The following is a 12,351-nucleotide window of genomic DNA, read 5'->3' as shown; positions in this document are numbered from 1 at the left end:
TAACCTGCAAGATTCAGGAAAAAAGGTTATTTTTGAACCACCCTAATATACGCAGTACTTACCAACCGGTTGGCTTAGTCGATTTTGCACATTTCGCCTTTGCCAACCGTTTCACGCTTCATATAGGTGTCATAATGATGCTGTAATAAATACTGAGGGCTGAGGTTATCAATTCTCCCCCCGCTTCCATCAAAATGAGCAATTGTGTCTATATGCTATAGAATGAGGTTCGGTCTATGTGCTTGTAAGTGTAACCGACTTTCTGTAAACCGCGATGATTGTTCATGGTATTTTCCAGGACAAAAATATGCAAGGATGAATCATAGTTATTTATAAGAAGTGATTTGAGACGATTCAGCACATCATCGTAGCGACTTCCCACGCAAAGATGCAAAACTGAATTCTGGAGAAAATGTCATCAAAATAAGTTGTTTAAAAGGGGGACATAAGATGGCTGTACCTAATTTAACAAGTAAATCGTTGTTTGCAGATTTAAATTGAACAGGCAACATCGTGTACTATTGTCATAATATGAGCAGTTACGCCAATAATAGGTGCATTTTTGTAATTCTTTTAATGGGACACCGTGATAAGGATGCTACACCTAAATCACCATAACGACTTCACCCGCGAAGGCGAGGACTAAAAAATAACGCGCCTATAACCAACACTACATTGATAACATGGATTATAAGGATAATCTGGATAACAATTCCTTGGTGTAAACGTATCTCTAATCTCCTATGAAACAGATATCGAATATTTTTTATGTTGTGAAATCCGTCAAACTACCTTCGTCACTTCCGCCAATAATCTCAAAACACTTATTTTATTTATGTCGCAACGTGCCAAACATAATTTCCAAATCTAACTATCGTTTGAGTTGTGCACTATAATATAACCTATGACATACTGCAAAAGCACTTGAAGATATTAAATTTGATTATCGTATCAGTTCCGTGCATTAGCTTATTGGTCACGACATCACCTACAATATTTCTTGATATTAAGTTACCTAGCTATCGCACTAATACGTAGCCTACTCTCTTTCATTGCTGAGACATTTATTCGAAAAATAATTCCAGAGAATATTCTTCATATAAAATTAATTCTACCAGAAAGTTCGCACGCAACTACTATTTTCCAATTTATTTTCTACTTGAACACGATAGTTTTACCCAATGTCATCATATTTTAAAAATGGCGTGATTTTTCTGCTGTACCTCGATTAACACTACAACTTAATCGTATTGCTTTTATACGACCTTGAAAACAGATAAATTAAATTTCGTCAAGATATTTACTATGTTACCACTTGAATATTGGAATATATGACTACTGCTGAAGGTGGGAAAAATTCGTCACTGACCATCCCTACCGAATACTGATATCGCAAATAGCGGCCCTGTCCTTCCGGATCAATGAATACTTCATATTGATTCCTTCCAATTGCCAATGGTCGCCAAATTCATGTTCAGTCCCAAGTCTGGATTGGCATTGCTTCGAAATATCGACGATGGCGAGATAACGTCCAGTTAGTTGGGACTGCTTTTGCGGCATTTCCTGTCTGTCCGTTGAACCACTCGTCATTGGTTTGTTGTCGTAATAAAATTCGCATGTAGGTTTCTCGCACAGAACATTTGCTTTCTGAGAGTCACATGACGAGGAGAACTGGTGAGCCAATGTATTGATTGGATTTGGCTTCATCATTTGGAGTGCTTTCTCTTTCATATTTTGAAGGCATAGGTCGCCGGAACACTATTCCTATCGACGGCAACAGCGTTTTTGACACCGTCCAAGTAGTTGGGATGATAACTATTATTACCACCTTTAAGACAATCAAGATCGGTCCCCACTGTGACGTTTGACAGGGCATATACGTAGAAAAACTGGCACTTCAGAAGTCCGGTACTGGCCACCAATATGAGAGAGATGAAAAAAAGATGCCTTGGTTCAAGACGTAATTTTCACAGCTGTACTGAACATCACTCAATGATGGATTGAGCAGTTTGCAACAGTCTTTTGATGTACTTCAGGCAAGGATTCAACTCTCGGTTCGTTTGCTTCTTCTGTAGAATGTACCAGATGTCCAACTTGAAAGCCTGACAGCAGTCAACAGCGACCTTGTACGGTCCAGTAATTAACTATATACTCATTATGTGTATTCCGAACGTGATATTACCTTAATACAACCAAATATTAATTGCACAGCTAAACAGGTCTAATTACTGATAAACTCGATTATAAATGATACAAATGTAGCTCACTTCAAATTATAATACGAATTTATAAATTCCCATCCATCATGCACAATTTACAACTTGATTAACACTCCAAGGTATGTTTCAACATATATATGGTGAGGCCTTTCCTGCCCAATATACATACATATAAAATATACCAACAATATGCCGATAGATAACCACAAAAGGACTGTCATTCGGAGACTAGGGTCAAACATATTTCTATCGTTGTGTACCGGTGTTTTCCTTTGATTTCTTACTTTGTATTGGTGTCTTAAGCTTTTTATATATTCGTATAAGCTGTGATCCAAAGACAACATAGGTCCTTATTCTGCACGAAATTTAAACTCTATTCCAGCTAGGGTAGAGGGTCTTGGCTTAATATATGCGTAGCCAAGTATAACGCTTATGTGTGTAGTATATCAGGCATAATAGGTAAACAATCGATACTGCAATAAAATTAACACATGACAATTCATTATGCTTAACAACATGACTAAAAAGGCTCTAAATTTTCAAGTTAACATGACATTAGTGTTTTGTTCTTTTGTTATTTAGGGAGCTAATTTGGGTAATCTGTTTTATTCTACCTCCCCCCAATTATTTCCAACGGTTACTATCCCATAACTCTACACTGTACATATTACTTTCGTTTTAGTCCAACGTTTTATTTCATTTCCGACGCATCTACTAACTAGCCTGAGGGCATGTCAGGTGCCGATGTGTTGAAATGCCAACAAAATTATTTTAAAACATGACGACATTCGTCCTCATCCGAGACAATTTTGGCGTAGCAATACAAAAACTGCAGCGATTATTAACATTACATGCGCACATATTTAGCAATAGAGGCATGCATTTATAAATATATTCATAACCCGAAAGTCAATTGTTACATTCACATTACTGCCTACAAATCAAGATCACGTAACTCTATTGATTACTTATTGTTCTCAACACTCAACGTTCATTCTGACCAATTTAAATATTGTCACCTCACAGATCAGAGTCTTTCAGCCTTCGAGATATTTTTGATTACTCGCAATTGCAGTGGAGGCATCGATTCCTCGTTCGCGCTATGTCGTTTTCTGGATTTATCAAGCACTTTCGCTTCACGTCGCATAGGCAAGTTCGACAGTAAACGGGGTTTCGTCTCGAGTTCCGCGACTTCCAATGCAATATCTTCCAAATACTGTTCTGATTCGTTCTTTCGTCGGTTCATCGGCTTTGTGGAGTGATTCCAGCGCAATTTATCACGATGCTACATTCTGTATGCTTTGCTACTGGTGCAAGCGGCCGGTTTAATCATCATATGATTAAGTGCCATTAGGGATGACCTCCTAATTTCGCCCATCCGTATCCTAACAGGTGATATTCATTCAATGCCCATTAACGGTCACTGGTCAGTTCTGGTGTTCGAGTCTGATAATGGCTATGTCTTTCGGTACTTTGTGTTGATAGTTCATTTCAGTGGTGTTTTGATCACCACAACTGAGTGCATACTTCATGCGGATAACATACAACATAACATCTCGCAGCACATCTAATGATCGCTGCACATCTATCCATGAATTTTGCAAAAGCTTCGCTCACGCGAAAACATAAAATTAGTTGCGCATTTTTCTGGCGATAGATTGACCAACATAGTACTAATGCAGTTAAACATAAACTAAAACGTAGCTTGCCGTGTTGGCGCAGCTGTTGCATGCAACATACGTGAGCATTTGTACTATAACTGTTATTGAGCACATAATTTCTAAACAAAGGATAATATACGCGATAAAATTTTCAATTTCCCACTCCGAAGCGCACATATTTCGAAACATACAATGATGTCACAATTTTTTTTCAATAGCATTATAGTAAACTTGCGGATACTTTGATCATACAGATCGAGCATGAACTGACAGTTAAGCGTTAACACTTTCGTCGTGACGAATGCGTGAACCCTTCGTATCATCATTCAATTTTCGACAAATCTGTTTCGTAAAACAGATATGTGTACTTCGAGAAACTATTGATAATAAAGCATTATTCACTAGAAACAGTTATTAACTTACTCTATGACATTTTGGATACCTCGGGACATGTTTCTTGAATTGAAAATCAAGCCAGGATTAGCGCTCGGATTTAAATTCAAACATACATACATCTAATTCATTTAGAAAATTCATTTTCACGCAGGTCTCCAATGTTTGGTTGGGTAGCCTATTCACAATAAAGTCCGACGTATCTATATTCACTATAACAGATCAAATCGTTTTATGTAGCCCTGGACAATATTAACTATGTGCTCATGCTTGAACCAAATTTGAATCACGGTCTCCAGATCAAAGGCAAGTACTCCATGATCCACAATAAGTAATGTATCCATTTCATTGGACAACTCGAGACAGTTGTAACATCCTCATCATTATTATATAACTATTCTCCGAAACTTTCTTGATATATCTTAGCCTTCCACATTCGCCATAATGTAGCCAATAATTATCTAAATATTTTGTTTTCGAATCGGTTATGCTATGTGCCGCACATCCTGAGATTGAAATAAGATTTCGAATCAGGACGTGTCGTATATATATATCGATATATTATAGCTGTCGGGGAACAACATTCCAAGTTTCGGAAAAAAATACATAAATACATCTATTGTCATCAGATAACGTCATCTTAACCTATCATGTCGAAATTGGCCAGTTTGTTTGCAATTCTTTCGGTTTGAGCAACATTCTTTTAAAGGTCAACTGCATCTTCAAAATGACTTCACCTTATTTCGTACATTATGTGGTTAGGAATATGAATAAAATAATGAAAATTGAAATTACCAGATAGTTTTCAAGTAATTTGAATTACAAATCGAAATTCCGGAAAACGGAAACGAAATCACCCAGCCATGAAATGACGTCAAGTAGTTGACACAACAAAAGTCCTTGTTATTTCTGTTGGCTGTTAGGTGGGATTATTGCTTAGATTTGCTGTGGATTTGGGTCTTTGAGTGGGATCATGAAAGCTGTGAAGGAGATAATTCATAGAGTCAGATGTTATGTCGCGTATGGTTGGTCCAATACGCCGAATCATCTCGAAAGGAAAGCTACCAAACCAGTTCCATTGTCGTCACACCACGTCAATCATAATATGATATTTTTGATATCTATCGCATTTTTGCAAAACTAAAAATGACTTTGGAAACATACAATTGTCGTACTCGATGAAATTTGGTCTTATCATGCTACGCACAATTTTTTCAACAATTATTACCACGGATTAAGTGAAATAGGTGAGGCTTTCCGCATTTAACATTGCAATCTTATACCTATACCACGTAACCACAGAGTTTTGTGATTCCTGACCTGCATTGGCTTTATCATTACGTATTTCTACAGTTATCTTGTATATAGAACCTTTATTGATAAGTAAAATAAATCGCAAACATATTCATTGTAATGATAATAATGAGTTTCCATGGTATTAATTTGATTCTTAACTGAAATACCGCACTACACCGTAATGTAATGGCAATTTCGTCGTGTCTTTTATACTAGCTATTTCCGATCGTATCCGGACAATACCGAGAATGCTATTACCGAGAATGCTATTACCGAGAAGGACAATACCGAGAATGGACAATACCGAGAATGGACATTACCGAGAATGGACAATACCGAGAATGGACATAACCGAGAATGGACAATACCGAGAATACTATTACCGAGAATGACTATTACCGAGAATGGCTATCACCGAGAACACTATTACCGAGAATGTCTATTACCGAGAATACTATTACCGAGAATGACCATTACAGAGAATGGACATTACCGAGAATGCTATTACCGAGAATGGCTATTACCGAGAATGGCTATTACCGAGAAAGCTATTACCGAGAATGTCTATTACCGAGAATGACCATTACCGAGAATGACCATTACCGAAAATGGACATTACCGAGAGTGTTATTACAGAGAATGACGATTAACGACAAAACACTTTGGCGCACTAATGCTCGGCGACCTCACGTCCCAGATAAGCGATCTCCCCCTTTGCTGTACAGACTAACCGAACCGATCGGGCTCGGAATAGTTTGAAAAATCGCAATTTTTGACTTATACACCCGTTTTTACGAAAATTTCCATCATTGTTTTACGTATGTTGAAAAAATGAGAGATGTAGCTAGATAGACAGTGTCGCAATGACCTAGATTTGTTTTGCTACACGTGTTACCAGAACACGTTGAAAATGAAGCGATTTAATATGTGAAATGTCACCAAGTGCACTTACAAGGAGTGTTTATGGTATGACGTTCGGAGATCAAGATAAACGCCGGGCACCAGCAGGCTGAAACTTCGCGAATATGGAATCAAGGTAAAGTCAAATTTAGCTCAATTATTACGCAACCGTCATCAGTCTTGTGCACACATTAAATGTAGAGAGCTAAACCGGAAAAACTGTATTTTCCTGAAATATCACCATGATATATGTCGTAATTCGGTAGACTTCTAATATTTCAAAACGAATTCTGTAGCTGCATTTCTTGAAATCCGCGCCTGTGATTTGATATGAACGACTGTCTAAAATATGTTTCCTCAAAGATAGGTGGTCGCGAATATACTATTAATGCGTAAAAGCTTCCGACGATATCTTTGGATATATTCGCAACATATGCATGGCCATAGCCCCAATATTGAGAAAGTGATTTTCGAAAATCTTGAATAGTGGTTATGTATATTGTGTATCACAGAAGAAAAGATATTTCGTGGCGAGGTCTCAATAACTTTGCTGGGACGGATTAGGAATTTATAGTGTGTAATTTCTATCCCAAACTGATGTTTCCAATTTTGCGGGTACAAAGAACTTCAAATCCCAACATTTCAAAGTCACCCTGACTGATCTTTTAGTACTCTAACTTTTCTTCGCACAAACCCGAACATAACATCTGTAAGCAGCAAAATGTTAGTATCAGTGAGCTATTGGCAAGTAAAAGGAGTTTGCACAGTACGATATATTTCATATCAAACCCCGTTCTGTTGATGTGAGTCCTGAAGCTTTTGCACTTATGAAGCGAAACTGCCTCACGATTTCCCTGATATTAGGTTATAAATCATTTTGCAAATTTAGGGGTGACGCGTACCCCCTGAAAATGCTTTGCGGAACCCCGGTTGAGAACTACCGGTCTAGATGATGCATATCCGTATCAGTTTATTATTATTTTCATCTTTTCAAAACACCACAAAACTGCGATACAATGAAGATAAGAAGGTGACGAAACGACTTGGAGTAGTCTTAGAGATCAGACACCCACCTTAGTCTAGGCCAGGGGTTCTCAAAGGGTATGGGCCATGGCCCACTGGTGGGCCACAGAGGATTTTGAGGTGGGCCACAAGGCTATTTAGAAAATTTTAGAATTAATGCAAGTTTAGTTTTATTTGTTATGTTAAATGCTAGAAATATATTCATGAACTTTTCATCCGACTTTGATGAGACGTAGTGGCACGTATGAAGTCAGCATGTACAAATCGAAAACGGGGGCGACAAACGGTGGCATTTTCCACTGACTATGACAACCCACGGCTAACAGCTACTAAAGTAATTTCGATTATATGATAACTGGGAGGTAATGCTGAAGTAACGTAGTATTCCGGTAGAGTCATATGTCGTAGAGTCATATATGCCGTTGAAAGGGGGTGCAATAAACTCGGAATGAAGTGTAATTGACGTATAGATTTATTGTACTTCGCCAGGTCGTATTATTGTAAGACAAAAATAGCCATAATTGAAAATTATCAGCAACTTATGATGAAGGTATACTGCACCACCGCAACGAATCGTAATGGTTTGAGGATTTAGCGGAGCGCATTGATCTTTGGAGTAGGTTTAAAATGTCCGGCCTGATATCATTGTACATAATGTGAGAGTCGCATGAATTGATTGTATCATTGGATTGAATATTCTGACATCGCAACTTCAGTTGGTTTGGTACAAGATGTGTTATTGCGTGCATATTAAAACAAATCTTTCTCCACTTTTCTGTAGTACTCCGTTCACCAATGAATGGTTGGAAGCTCACCCAGAATGATTTTATTATTCCCCATAATAGTGGAGCTAAAATCCCAATCACACAATGGATGGGTGGATTTGATAATTGTGTTTCGCGATGCGAATGGAGCAGTGGTCTATCATATTATACACAGGAGTTTCAGCCTATGATCTACCAAGGCCGTAACTGCTGCACCCATACCCCCAATTGCGGGACCTTGGAGGGTCCAAGATTATTTCGTTGGTCATTTGTCAGAGGATATTTATTCGACTTGACAATTTTTGTCGAGCTTCGCGCAATTAAGTGGGCCGAAAGGTCTACATTTAAATATCAGCAGTAAATTAAGAGAAAGAAGGGCATATTTCTGAGAAATAGGCATATCGGCGCGGTCGATTACCATGCCTTGAACAGGATCTTGACTCCAAGATATAAGGTGGGCCACAGTTCATTTTCAAACTGGAAAATGGGCCACGGCCAAGAAAGGGCTGAGAACCCCTGTACTAGTCACACAAAGCACTAAAACAAAACCCAATACAATAAATTTCCCCGTATTGCCATTCACACATAGGAATTCGGATTGCATACATCTGGTTCGAAGCACATGGTATGAACCCTTCTCCGATGGCTGTTATAACAACCTTGATTTGACCCCCAATACACCACATGCAATTAATATATATATGCGATTGAAGCGCAAAATATTTCCAATAGTAAGATCTCAACCAGAAAACAGTGACCGGACTTTGACATTTTACCAGGACCGCAATTGCCGCACCCAGAACCGTCCAATTAGGGGGTACCGAGCTCGAAAGGGGCCCGGAATTATGTCGGTGAATGAATGAACATAAATTAATCATACATCAGAAAACCTAAGCCAAAAAAAGATTGCCCTCATATTGACCATAAAATTCGATATCAATATAGGCCTATCTAACTGTCCATAGCTGCTTAAATGGCTCGTGTCTAATTATTGTATCGTAGCAATCTGAACGCCACAGGTCAAATAACATTTCTCAGAGAAAAATTATTTGCCAGTGAAGAAATACCAATTTTGAATCGTGTGTTTCTTTTAGTTTAGTTCGTTTATGCGATTTCAATATCTCTTGACTATATAGTGGGCAGTAGGTCACAAAATAACCACATACAGCGAAGTAATTGTACCAACGGGCCAGCACGAATATGTTTGTGCCCTACATTTTCCAAGGCAACACCTCACTCAGCGCTAATACTGGTAAATCTGATTACGTGGGCTGAGAAAATGAAAAAAATTTATAGCAATATATATATATGTGCATTGTGCAATTATCAATGTTCTTGACCGATTCATTCATGCATTATATAACATTTTCGTATCTTGCACAATCATGCCATATAAAATTTGCTGACCATCGCAATCTCACGACGAGGAGTCGTAGGTGCGAACACCCTAGAATTTTGGTTTATCACCCTGGGGGGGGGGGGGGGCAAGAACGACGTTTATTTTTGTAGGGTGCTGACGAAGTGCTGTTACGGGCCTGCTTCTTACCCATTGTTTTGATTAGGGTCCTTAAAATAGGGGGTGGGGGCGCCAAAGCACGGAAGGTTTTGAAAAGGGGGGGCTGCAGGAAAAAAGGTTAAGAACCGCTGATGTAACTCATGAGAGTGCTGCATTCTTTTCCTTAAACTACTTTCTACTTTTCAAAATCCGAATAGCTACATTTCGCAAACTGCTCGAGTTCAACATCTCAAATACAGCTATCTGCCAAATTTATGAACTGCTGATGTTGTATTGCAGCTAGTAAATGCATGAGCGAATAACAAGTACTTCAAAGCAATAACATCAATCTTTGCATGTTCGCAATAATATCTAGTACTGTCTTTGCCGGCAGTTTTTTTCCTCTTGTAATGTTAGTCAGGACGATACCAGGGTAGTCGCGGTGCATAGCATGATGCACTAGCAAGCAAAGGACATGAGTATCGTCGGAGTACACATTTACAGGTGACCCACCTATCGAATCAAAAGCAACTTTAACTATTGTTCTATCTGCATCACCAGAGAGCAAATGCAGCCACCGGAAACGTTTCTTGGATCTCGCATGGTTTCTCAATAAATTACGGCATGATGTGTGGATGTACGTAATATGGCCATGCAGTTCCAAAGCATGACCCATTATAGTGTCCAAAGTAGGGTTGAATTTAAGACAAACGGTGTTTTAAAACACTTCGTTTAAAACATGTTTTTAACATAAGACTTATTAAAAAAAATTGTTTGTTTTTTTAAGTTGTAAAATGATGCCGTAATTGTGTAAATACTTTACAAAAACATGTTGTATGAGCCCACGGACAATTACTACCCGAATTAGCCGACGTATATCGATATGGGATGGTTGGAGCCCTCAAATTAGTCGATTCAACGGTCGCAGTAAAGATATTTCGTCAAAGGGGCTATATTTATCCTATCTAAGCATTACCTATAAAAATAAAGGAAGGTAAATGAAACAGACCATAGTAACTAAACAATAACATAATCAAGTTATAACGAATAACGATAGCGCTACTGGCGCCCCCCCCCCCCCATCCCCCTGCCTTGGTCACTCTTACTCCCTGAAACAGATATATAATCCTATTTTTATTTCATTTATACCTTTTGCATCTTTATCCAGCTTTTCTGTTGATAATTCATTAGGTTCTAGCCTCTTGTTCATATTTTTATGTTAATTTTTCCCCAATTTCACATTTTCACCCCTTGGCACGCTTTAGGTCATAAACTTTTTTCCCCAAGGTAAAAAAAGTGACAAAACCTATCATTGAAAAGCTGGTAAAATTATCTTTCCAACAGTATATAATACGTCTTTATAAGAATTTTTTCTAGGTTGACCCATTTTTAGACCAAATTCTACAGGACTAGTGGTGGCGCAGATCCACGAGCAGCCTCGACGTAAACTCAAACGACAACGGAAACTGCTGTAGCACTTGAAACACGCATTCCAGTAATATCGGAAAAATCGGTCCCTCGCTCCGCTGCTTGTTATTGCTGACAAAAAAACGCACTCAGCCAGTAGTTGATGGTAGAGTACCTTTAGTTTTTTAAACTTATTTATTTGAGTAGGTTGCATTTATAGACTACTTCCGTTTTCGCCTAGTAGCATGTCAGTTCTGATAGATTTGCATTTAAAAGTGAAATTATCGTAACAACTGCGCCATGTAGTGGCATGCAAACTTGGTCAAAGTAGCCATTGAACTAAAGTAGAAGTTAGCATCATAAATTAGTCAACCTTCGTTAGTCGCAAAGACGCATCTTATGATTGTCAAAGCGATCACCATTCACCAACAAAGGTATGTGAGCCCTTGCCCCATTCACTTCCCTAAACCGCCCAGTAATTGTCACACACTTCGTTTTCTACTTCTGGCACTTTCGTCTTATCTTGAAAACCATCGTTATGTACTCGTAATTGAGTAGAATTTGTGGCATAGTCCCGAATTCCACCGACGAGACAGCGGTCCAGATTTGACATTCAAATACATGCATAAATCTAAATCCAGAATTCACTCACTATCGTCATGTCGAAGTTCGTATCCCCCTAATGACAGATTTTTTTTTCAAAAGTATCACAAAACTAGTAAATTAATGGAGTTCTTACGTCCAAATTCAAACCCTAATCCAGCCAAAATCTTAAAATTTTGTCATTTCAAATCCAAATCAATGCTCATCTCTGCCTCTTAAGCTTGGCCCTCACCTGTACGGGCCGCGCGACATTCTCTCGCCAAAGGGATGACCGGCCCGCAGCCATTCCTGGTCGATCAGCGTTAGAAATCACCGAATCGTTCTGCACTCCGGATCGAGAATGACTTGAGCCAGCGACGTCACAGTGAGGGTAGAGTCGAAGCCTTCCGAGCCGTGGACCAGAACGGACCATCCATCCCTGAAAAGCAGTAGAAGGTGAAAATGACAACGTACGGAAGCCATAAAAATCAGGTGCGAGGCATGAAAAAATTCAAGAACAGGTTTTTCGCTAAAACAGGGCGAGCCTTGCCTGATACGTATTCGAATTCAGAAAACCATTCGTGGTTTGCGCAAGTCAACGCTTATTATAA

General features: G+C 38.8%; 1 protein-coding gene across 3 annotated transcripts in view; it reads right to left on the bottom strand.

Annotated features, from left to right (window-relative positions):
• The window catches only part of LOC145459669 (cyclin-dependent kinases regulatory subunit-like), a 159,673-nt gene extending 157,474 nt beyond the window's left edge, over positions 1-2,199 (bottom strand). For 2 of the 3 annotated variants that reach the window (XR_013921522.1, XR_013921524.1), the window contains exon 1: positions 2,183-2,198. The gene's annotated coding sequence lies outside the window, so the exon portion shown is untranslated. Of the gene's footprint in view, positions 1-2,182 lie in introns of all 3 variants that reach the window. The other variant, XM_080338236.1, reaches the window with a different exon arrangement.
• Between the last annotated feature and the right edge of the window lie 10,152 nt (positions 2,200-12,351).

This window comes from Botryllus schlosseri, unplaced genomic scaffold, assembly GCF_051294905.1.
Source record: "Botryllus schlosseri isolate E-star unplaced genomic scaffold, Bs_hap1 Bs17a, whole genome shotgun sequence".
In the NCBI taxonomy this organism is placed as follows: domain Eukaryota; kingdom Metazoa; phylum Chordata; class Ascidiacea; order Stolidobranchia; family Styelidae; genus Botryllus; species Botryllus schlosseri.
This window is presented reverse-complemented; position numbering and strand designations above follow the sequence as displayed.